Source organism: Rhopalosiphum padi, chromosome 2 (genome assembly GCF_020882245.1).
Source record: "Rhopalosiphum padi isolate XX-2018 chromosome 2, ASM2088224v1, whole genome shotgun sequence".
Classification (NCBI taxonomy): domain Eukaryota; kingdom Metazoa; phylum Arthropoda; class Insecta; order Hemiptera; family Aphididae; genus Rhopalosiphum; species Rhopalosiphum padi.
The window spans coordinates 77,984,473-77,996,507 of record NC_083598.1 but is presented as its reverse complement, the minus strand read 5'-3'; the positions used below and the strand labels follow the sequence as shown (position 1 = coordinate 77,996,507).

Here is a 12,035-nt window from a genome sequence, read left to right as displayed (position 1 = left end):
CACAACGCGCACTATTATTATACGGCGTCCTCAATCATCCGTTATCGTTGACAGACGAAGTATTAAATTCACGATTCACGAATAATTACAGCATGATTATGTTGTTGTTGTTGTTTTGTTAATTTAATTCATTATGATATATTATATACGTGACATTTAACGTTTGTTTTTTAAATGTGTACATATGATTTCAGGCGACAATATTTTATTTTATTTTTCTAATACGTTTTTAAACATAACTAACGATATGATGAAGTGATGAATAAAAATCTTAGGTTCTTGCAGAGATCTAAATCATTTATATTCGAAATTATTTTTATACAGTTTTGCATACTAGTCCATTCTGGGTAAAGACAACTATTTCCCCTTACAAGGGTATATCAACATGCCATAAAAATGAAATATTTTTCACAGCAATATGACCAGGTTGTCTTTTAACCAATAACTAACTGTTAAAATATCTTCATGTGTAGATAAACAAAAAATAAAAATAAAAATGAAAAGCCCTTAACGTGAATAAACGAATGCATATTGCGTTGTAAAATGTTTATGGTATACCTACTATTGAATCACAAAAACAATATTAATATAATCTTTAAATACTTCATGGCCGTTCACGAAATTTGTATAAATTCACAATATTTTTATATTGTTTTAAAACCGTGGTGTTTTTTTATTTTCTTTAACGAGACGATGAAATCATTTTTAAGAAAACAAAAAATAGACGATATTTATAAACTATTGTTTCCGCCGTCTTATGCATCGTGGTCCGCATAATCTGGCCATGGACTGTTACGATACTATAATATAGATATATATTATATTTTATGAAGACTTACGTAATATTTCAAATATGCACATTTCTGTATATAATATAATATACAGATACATTGCAGAATTAATTTCTTTGTCTATATATATATTGGTCATTCGTGCTTCTGTATTACACGCCTACACAAATATAATTATCATACTTTAATACAATACACCTATAGGCCCTATATGTCTTATGCTGTACAATATAGCATTTCGAATTAATTTTTAATCTGTCGGCTAACTGAGATTGGTGTACAACCAAAAACCTATAAGAATATTGAAAATGTACAAAAGAATTATAACCATTTTTCGGCGCATTATCCGAAAATTTATTCATTTATTCTTGACAATAACCTCGGATTGGAGCCAAATTCGTGATGGTCAAACATGCACTAAATAGCTTCAACGCAATGCACTTTTAATTGTACAAACAAATTATCTACCACGAAGTTGACAAAAATAATATCTCTGACATCTGTCGTCCGTTACTGGAATGCTTCCAGGTCATCGATGAAACGAACAATTACTGTAGAACGAGTTAGTTCTCCCTATTTAAAATTTCAACAAACGATAATAGATACCATGTCTAATTTTCGTTTAGTATATTAAGTATACTAATAAAAAAAAACAAGTTAATAATTCTTATAAAAGTAGTACAATTTGGTTTTCCTAAAATCTATTCAAATCGTCCACGGGCGTCAACAATAAAACGTTAATAGAAGTTATGTTTCTGCATAATGCCAAATATATTATGTGTTCAGTTGTAAATCCGGAAAGATTACTACCCACAAGTATTGCCACTTTTAAAATTATACATTTTTTTTACTATTTATACAATAGGAAAAATGACAAAAATCAATATAAATTTTATAAAAGTGTATAAATCTATTTTTTTCTATAATTGATACATATATCTTTGTTTGTATAAGTCGGGGTGGCTAACAGGTCGATCGCTACATGAATTCGTGTCAATCGCGATACTCTTATGTCTTTTCTTGATTTTTTTATCAAAAAACAAGTAATAATAAGTCAAACGTAACAATTTATAATCAAGTTTATTAAAATACGTGTTGTGCAAAACTATGAAATTAAACGTTATTATTACTTATTAATATTCTAGATAAAACAAATAAAAGTGCAACACATATAAATATTATATATAATAATATATATATATATATATATATATTTTAGTCGCAATCGCGACAACCTAGAAAAACTCAGAGGTCAATCACGAAGCAATTAAAGTTGGCCAGTCCTGGTATAGATAACAGAATTCACGACCACGATTTGTACGCAAATATTAAAACATCTAATTGGTATTATGGGAAATATATTATTTAAAACATATTATTTTAATGGGAAAGGGTTGAAAAATAAATATATTTGAAATTCAAATGACAGGTATTATATTAACAATATTATTACATTTTAAACAAATTGAACAGTTTGAAAATGTATATACCTGCTATATAAATATAAAACCCGTCTCATTGACTTGACCCACGTGGTATTCATAAGCCAATTAAAAAATAATAATATTAAAACATATTATACATGAGATGTATTAAATATATAAATGTAAATGGTAAAAAGGCGTCAGATATTAAGTAAAACCATTATACTTTCATGACTATAATACTATAGCAACCGGTAAAGGGAGGAAACTCGAAATGTCAATGTCTCTTATGTGCCGAATGAACCGGTTATTATAAGATACATATGGAATAATATTAGTAATAACAGCAATATTTACACGCACGGAATATTTTTTTCATAAAGTACTGATGAGAGTATTTTTTAATGGTAATGAAACCAGTAAACGATGACACCTATTAATAATTAACAATGGAATTTTGGACCACGAGGAAATCATGCGAATAATCACTATTTCTTATTGCAATATAATTCGAGTTTGACGTAAAAAATACCGCATACGTAATTATATAAATAAAATCGTTTCATAATTTAAAAATAATGGTAAGTTTGACACTTATTGTATACAAATCTTAAACGATAAAAATATAATGTAATTAATAATTATTTATGTAATAAGCAACATGATACTATATCATATATAATATATTGAGAATTGACGGTATTATGTATTAATTTTGTAATATCTATATCATACCTACTGCAATTTCATAACCAATTGAATAGTAAAAATTATTTTGAATTTAAGATGACTAATTAGTAATTACAGTGTATTCAACATTCAAAATATTAAAACATATGTTTCCATTACCTATATAAGTTCGATGACAATTTTTTTTTAATATTAAAAACAATTAATTAAAATAAAAATGTAAACACTTATTTTATTATTTATATATCTAAATCCTTATTAATTCCTACCTATGTATTAGTTTTAATAATTTTTTGAAAACTTTCAGAGAATCCATAGTTAATAGCTATAAATTCCTAAAATGTTAGTATTTGATATTGACAAACATATTTATTTTTTAGTGTTAAAACTTCTAAAGCATTTATATGTTTACCGAATCATAATTATAAAATACTTCTCACTTACATGTTGAATTCATAAAGTTGTAAAAGCGGGTCATTTCTCAAAATGCATTACTGAATACTATATATATATTATATATATAGCTTTGCTTATTTTTCTGCGCAAACGATAATTAAATAATACAACAAGAATACAAAATACACGTCTGACAATAAATAATAATACTCGTGTCTCGTTTACGCTATTTTTCAAGTCAAATTAATAAATCCGATAAAACTGCGAGTGGCATTTATATATTATACAGTACATCATATTATATATTTAGTATCTATTCTCGATAAATAAAATAAAGAATAGTAACACGGTTTTATTATATTACTCGATGCAATAGGAATTTTTTTTTTCGTTACGGAATTCACTCAACCGTTCAAAAACTTGGACCAACGTTGTTAGAAAAAAACTTTTTCTCTCTCATACATGTCAACTATATTCCAATGTCTCGCACTAATCGACGTTACTTACATCCCGTAAGATCCTCTTCACACATGCGATATAATATATTGGTTTGTATAAATGTTTTTTGTAACTCGTTTTTTTCCCTCCACAAACTGCATTCCAGAATTCTTCAGCCCATTTCTTCGCTAGCTATACAGTATTACATGATGCACTCTGTTGCCATAGTGTGATGACGATGAACACTGGACAAATCCATGAAATTACGACGCTCTTAAGCACATACGAATCATGCGATTTAAAATCCAGTGATAACACTATTTGCCTTGTCTTGGAAAAATAGACGACCGACCACTACGTGTATCGCAAACACAACTATATACTATAATACTATTATTGTATTTAGTAGATTCAATTATATAATAAGTTTTGGTATGATATTCGTAAAAAGAATAAAAACTCGGTGGCCAATGATTAAATGCTTTGTCGTTTGGCTGGTTAATGCACGCGACGTGGCAGCTTTAGAAGACTGCAGACAAAGCTATTTGTCTCAAAATTACCAAATAAATCCGGTGACCGAGCGCAGTGGACCATAAAAAGAGAAAAATTAGAGGGACTCAAGGTGCCTGGATGAAATATTATGGAGACTCGATAGGCTACGGAAAGTGATTAACGTGGACAATTGATTGGAAAAATGAATTGTTTTCTACATTCTGTTTTGGAATTTCATTGTAAAGTCAGTAAGACATTTTTCAAAATAATAAAGAATACCTATTACTAGATCATATATTATAATGTTTATCCGAACTACACCATTATATTTGTCGTAATGTGTATACATTTAAAATATTTAAAATAAATGATAATGATTTTCCTTGAGATCGCTTGACACATAAAGTTTAAACACTAATCATCACATGTGATTAAAAATTAATAATAAAAAAAAAGCAGTATTTACTTATATACCTATAAAATATTCTACACACTTATATATTATATAATTTATACAAGAACTTAATAAATATTCAATAATGATAATGTCTTTTCATAAAACTTAATCGTGATAAAAAAAAATAATAATAATAATAAATAATAACCATGTTAAGAACAAACTCGTACAAAGTCCAGAGTATATTATTACTATTAAATGCACTTTGTGGAACTTAAATACAGTGAATTATTAGAACAACAAAAACTGGTTATCATCGAACAGTCAATGAATTATTTGCAATCACTATAAACAGAAAAATACGATTAAATTGAAATATCAAATATTTCTTTATCAGTGTAACAATAAAAGTATATTATTTATTTATTATCCTATTTGTCCATGATAAAAATTCAATTTCAAAATATATTGTAATATAACATTTACCAATTCACAATAAAATTGGAAAACTGTTGAAATAATAATTTACAAATATAAAATAACGATATTTCATTGTATTGCTAAAAAATATAAAATACCACACTATTTCTCGAGTAAAAATAAACGTAAAACCACTTACAACGACGATGATATTATGTTGTAAAATAATTCTTCGCAATTCTAAAAATGCATTTCTAAAAGCCTACATAATACAACTTCCATAAAATCGTTTTAATAAGAAAAGCATAGAAAAAATATTTTAAATATGTTATGCATTTCCTATATTTGTATTGAAAGCTTAATAAATAAAATAATCGTCTATTCAGTATTTGTATAGTGCATGATATTATAATGAATTTTGGATAAGACAATAATTCAATTACGTAATTCAAAATGATTGATTTTTATTCATAAAATAATTCCACAGGTTAACTAGGTATCCAATATTATCAAAATTGTACAAATTATTGACGAATTAGAATATGGGATAATAGTATTCAGTTTTAAGTCCTATAACTCGATTAAGTACTACCTATGTTGTTTTAATAATTAGTAAATACATATATTATATAATACTTATTATTGGCTATCTACTAAAAATTATATTTATATTTATTTCCTATGACATACAACAGAATAATTTTTAATTATTGTACGATATATAGTTATTTAGGCTCTACGCAGTATTTTTATATTAAATTATAATTTTCACAAAATATCAATTTTACTTTTTAAGTCTTGATATTTATTAAGCGTGTCTAGAACTTTTTCGCAGGGGGTGCAATATTAACCATTACCATTATAATTCAACCCACTCAATAAGTTGTTTGTGTAGTATGAGTGGTTGCGCGTGATCTCGCAGGGGGTGCAAGTGCATACCCTGCCCCCCTCCCCCGTTGGACACGCCTATGAACACAGGTTGTATAAATCCAGTCACTTTAAACGTTTATCTTGACAATTTGTATTTCCATTAAAATCTAAAGTCTATTTAAATACAAAATATCCTGAACAATATGAATAATATGGTTTGTTAATTAGATAATAAAAAATATTTTTAGATTATATAATAGTAAATCTATATTTTACACGGTAACTATAAAATCAAATAAAACGAAAAAATTTAAGCTAACAACTGCGCTATTAATCAAAACTTATTATCATATTATTTTATTATTATGTCACATACTAACTAATTTATACATGCAGTTGGACTACACGAAAATTCTAAAAAAATATTTTTCGTATCGTTATAATATTAAATTTGTAAATTTATACAATAATATTAGACTTAGACAACTTGTTTTCACTACCTGAAAAAAATTCTTATACCCGTTTAATCGTAATTTGTAATGATGATTGTTTACGATTTTTGTGAATCGCCACATCATTAGTTCGATGACATCTGGAAACAAATACTTTCTGATAAATTGTGTGAGATTTGAGTACGAAATATTCTCTTCGTCTTTGTTTAATTATTTTATCATGATCGATTATTGGCAACAACTTTCACAATCTAAATATCTAATAGAAACGATTATTAGTTGTTGTAAAGTCGATTGGTTTTATAAAAAAACGAGATGTACGAGTTTCGGCAAGTCTTTATAGTTAATTTTTTTTTATATATAGATGGGTTTACAATATATCAATATCCTTGGCTGTCATAATTGGTTGTACGCGATTTTTTTTAACCACGCTAAATTTGCAACAAAATAATAACGCGTTTGGTCAAGATAAACTATTTAATTTTATGAATGCCCCTAAGGACTTTCGGAAGTCTACAAGAGTGTCACAATTAAATGTTTACTATAGAAAACATTAACACAGATTTTTATCAGTTCTAATATAATTAATAATTTATATCAGCTCTTTTTATTTGATATTTATGTATATACAGTTTATTTTTTTTCTATTACATTATTGTGTAACAATTTTATATCAGTTTAGCGATAATACTAATTATTTTAAATACATTTTTTGTGACTACCAGACATTTTTCTGAGTAACACCGTAAGTAAATATTTAAACTAAAATATTATTTCTTTAAATAGTGTAATACTGTAATTAATAACTTTAAAAAAAAATTATTAATGTTACGTTTCTATATAATATTAAGTCTGAAAAGAAATTTTTTTTCACGATTATACGAGTCATCTTAAAAATATTACCAAATGCAAAATATATATGAAATCTACTCTTTATAAGTATTTCATGTGGTACGTATTAATATAATTTGTTAATTAGCAGCAATGCTTTTTTCCGCCGTTAATAAATTCCGGAAAACGTATATTCCATTATTCCTTATCACAAAGTTAAATTTATAAATTATTATTATTATTATTAATTGCTACTATTACATTAACACCATTCTAATATACACGCTTTCGTGGTTCGTCTATAGATTTTAACCTAAAGGCAAAACATTTAAACATCAATACATTATGCTAACACGTCTAATAACGCTTGGTCGAAATCACAACGCGTTTATACGTAGTTATGTTTATGTAGCGTACCTACTACTTATATACTGTATGTTCGTTCGGGTTTTCAGCTATCAAAGAAAAAAATTGTTTTTTTTCGCTTACTAAAATCAATGTATCGACACGGCCAGTGTCGCAAAAACTGTTGTCGAAATATTACTATGGAACGATAAAATATTATACTCGTACGCTTACGACGTCATCATCACTGTGGCATCGCGATACAATATTCGGTCAGCCAGTACCTATATAATCTATACATATAATGTATAAAATATATATCACAGCACATCAGTATTCTGTCGTAATCGTCGTCGTCGGAAAAAAAACGCATTACACGTCGGGGGAATTTATCCGCGAGAAATGAGCGAATATCGTCGTTGTCTGGGCTGAGGCTCCGGATATAATATAATATAATATATCGTTATCAAAGTTTATTTTATTTTATCCTTCGAAAGTTTTCCTGCCCGTTATACGCAACCGATTCCGTTGTCGAACACGATGACATAATAATAAGTAACACCATAACATAAAATATGGATACTGTCTTATGTGTCATGTGTATATTATGTGTATACACACACATATATATATATACAACGACGATGAAGACGAAAGGTTATCAAAGTCCGCCTATAAAACGTATTATTATTGACTATTGTATTATTTGTCCGTGACTCCAAAGTGTCTCTATTATGCCGACATCGTATAAGATATTATATTATTACATATTACTATTAAGTATTCCTAAGTGTATAATAATTTAGTTACATATATATATATATATAATACATAACGTTATCAAACAAACCTGTCGTCTTATTCAACTATATAATATTATAGCTACGTTATAAGAAATTCCAATAGTGACGATCTAGGACTGCAGGGATCTTTAACATTTTTAGGCAACGGGCCACTTATTACTTTTTTTTTTAAATCTCGTGGGCTGATATTCGTAATAAAAACGTGTATCGAACGATCATATTATATAACTATTCATACATATTATGCTTAAAATGTATTCGAGGATCTCAAAAAACGAAAAGATGATCCGCGGGTTGAAGACCCCTGATTTAGCGCGGATTAAATATAAAAATCGTTTATCCTACAATAATACAATTATATTATACAAAATTACAATTATCTCGTGTGTTTACCTCATTCGATGGACACGTGTTTATTTAAATATATACTTCGATATCCTCGACCCAGCCAAACAGTGAAAAATACCGACAAAATAAACGAACGAAACAAACCGGCGATATCGACGCGTATAATACTAAATGATTGCTGAAACAGTACAAATAATAATATTACGACAAGCGACGAAACGGCCGACGCGATCGGCCTACAACGCGAAAAAATAGATTTTGTCGTATTAAAATTGCTAGTTGCAGTAAAGAAACCGGAACGATTGATATATATTTTTATTTTAAAAACGAACAATAATTGAAATACACTTTTCACGCCGACGAGAATTTTACTTTGGCGGCGAAAGCGGCAGCGACGGAGAAACGTCTGTTCGAGCGCACACCACGTGCGTCGTACTGACAATAAAGCGCCACGGCCGGAATCCTATACGAACGACCATCGTCTTCGTGTACTGACTCCGCGCGGCGGCGGCGGCGGCTGTGGGTCCGCCTTTTTTCCGTTTTCGCGACCATCACGTCAACGTCAACGCCGACATCCCCTCCGCCACTGCCACGGCGGTTATTGTTCATTTTCCGTTTAAATAAATACATAATATTAAAAATAATAATAATAATAATAATAATAATATCTAATATTATGTTATTTTTTGATTACATAATATATGTGTTGCATAAAAAAAACTGTCCTGCACATGTATACATGAGATGTATACTCGTATTATTATATCTCTGTACGTGTGCAGGAGATACGCAAGATTTGTGCTTGCATACCCTGTGGACTATGAAAAATACTTTTTTAGAGAGAATAGTATGAAAAAGTCCTAAAATAGCATCTTTTCGAAAATAAATAATACAATTTGTAATACAATCTATTTCCACAGCTTAATTGTGTCTCAAGAATCATAAATTATATTTTTTTCAATTTACAACGTCTTTATAAAAAATAATTTTATACTTCAACATGAAAAAATTTTTTGAAAAACTTATTATTTTCATGGTAATAAAAAGCACTAATAATAAAAATGGTTGTCATAAATATTTTTAAGGCAATAATATGACTAATATAGAGGCATATTTTTAAAAGTATTATTTAAAAAATAATTATTTTTAAAATATTTTTTACGCCAAAATTTAGGTAGGTATAATTTAAGTGTTTGAATCAAATTTAAGAAAATATAAATATTTTTATTTGAATTATTAATTTAATAAATTACCATCTTACTTATTAATACATTTTTTAATTTTTCTCTACGCATGTTAAAAATATAACATGGTGTAATAATAAAATACTTTTATTGAGAATTATTAACTTTTACCCATTACCTATGTAAACATTTAAAAGTAAAAGATATTATACAAAAATATTTTCTTCAGATTACATATTATCATATACGAGAATGAAAAAAATAAAGTATTTAAATCATGAACTAAGATAATACCTTAGTTCATGATTCAAATGTAAAATACAATTTTCAATGTTGACTTAAGTATTAGTATTTTGTTAGAAAACAGATAATGCATTTTTAAATTCTAATTTATTAAAGTTGATACAAATATTAATTAGTAAGTAAGTATACTCGCAGTATTATACTTGTTAAAAATATATTTATCATTATAAAAAGTATAATATCGTTTTATTTTAACTTTTTATATTATAGTTACCGTAAATTGTGATATTCTGTTTCGTATTTGAAAGTCTATTATTGTAGTTTTTTTTTTATGTAGTGCATTATACGCACATACACAATTCATTAATTTCCAAGTACAAGTACAGACAACAAACATGTTTTTGAGTAAAACCAATACTGTAAATAATTATTTTCATTTTCATATGCCTACCTGCTTCGTATACACGCATCAATACATTATTGAATTTACCCGTATAATTTATTTATTAAAAAAATAGGCACAAGTTTAGTAGGTATGTCAATTTTAACTTTTTAATTTTTATGTTACGATATTGTTCGAGTTTAATATACATACGCTTGGGCGTGTCATGACATATAGCTGTCAAACTTGACTGATCAAAATCTACTTATAATTTGTTGTAATTTCCGACGAGATTGCATTTTAATAGAATCTATACAAATATGCAATGTTATAAATTACTATTATAACTTTGTTGTTGATATTTTATAGACGGCCTGTAGGCTGTAACAAGCATATACAGTACACCTATATACAAAATACCTACGTCAAAATCCTTTTATATTATATTGATATAAGGATTGTATAATAAAACCGCGCTTTATAAAAGATATTCAATATTAGTTGCATGAATTATCGTATAATATTATTTTTCTTTTGGACATAACGGTTAAATTGTAATCACATATAGACATAAATATTTATCTAATAAAAATATAAATTACAATACATATGGAAAAGCGAAATGTTATTTTCATTTTTCTACGATATAATAATTGCATTATATCGAAATGTCAAAATGCTAGAACAATATATCTTTTTTAATTTAATTGTTTCAACATACAATGAGTTTTAGCTTTTAACAATGCAAAAAGAAAAAATAACTACCAAGATTTTCCAAGGTTATATTTACCTCTCTCCCTTATAATATCGCAGCGTAATTTCAACCTCCAGTAAGAATATTCTAAGTCATTTATAAATAACTGCCTAAATTGTACTAAGATAATATGAACTCAGGTAAGAATTTCCTAGGAATAATATATCGTGATTGGTTGTAATTTGACTAGAGTATTTTATCCGCCATCGTATGTTCCACGGTGGTACAATATTCCTAGGATTGTATAGATTTAAAATTAAAACCACTAAAAATTAAATTTTTTTTTTTAATCGATTCGTTTATTAATGTTCAAGACAGTGATGTAGAAATGTACTTGTATAAATAATTACTTTTTGAGTTATGCGCAAAAACTATATAAAAACATAAAAATAGTGAACGCTTTCTCTTAAATACAATCACTCGAAGATTACCTATACTATTTCAATGCCTAACTTATAAAATTAAATTATCCATTGTTAATTTTATTTTCGCTTTTCCTGTCATCTATTTAATACATTTTTCATGCAATGTTGGTTTTAAGGAGTACAATATGTTACTTATTTTAACTTCTTTGTACATTTTTTATCAAAAATATTACATTTCAGTTACATTCTAAGCATACCTTAGAATAAAGCGTAAACATATATGTATGTATAAATATTATAAACCAAACTATACGTATCAAAAATGATAAATTTTTCTCTTGGGAGGAGGGAGTATAATTATCCTGATATTTTTATCAAGGGAAAGATAACCTAGGAATATTATTGTATCG

General features: G+C 27.2%; 1 protein-coding gene across 2 annotated transcripts in view; it reads right to left on the bottom strand.

Moving 5' to 3' along the window:
* Nucleotides 1–9,165, bottom strand: part of LOC132919660 (growth hormone secretagogue receptor type 1-like) — a 168,782-nt gene extending 159,617 nt beyond the window's left edge. For both annotated transcript variants that reach the window (XM_060981425.1, XM_060981424.1), the window contains exon 1: nt 8,743–9,165. The gene's annotated coding sequence lies outside the window, so the exon portion shown is untranslated. The remainder of the gene's footprint in view (nt 1–8,742) is intronic.
* Nucleotides 9,166–12,035: the final 2,870 nt, after the last annotated feature.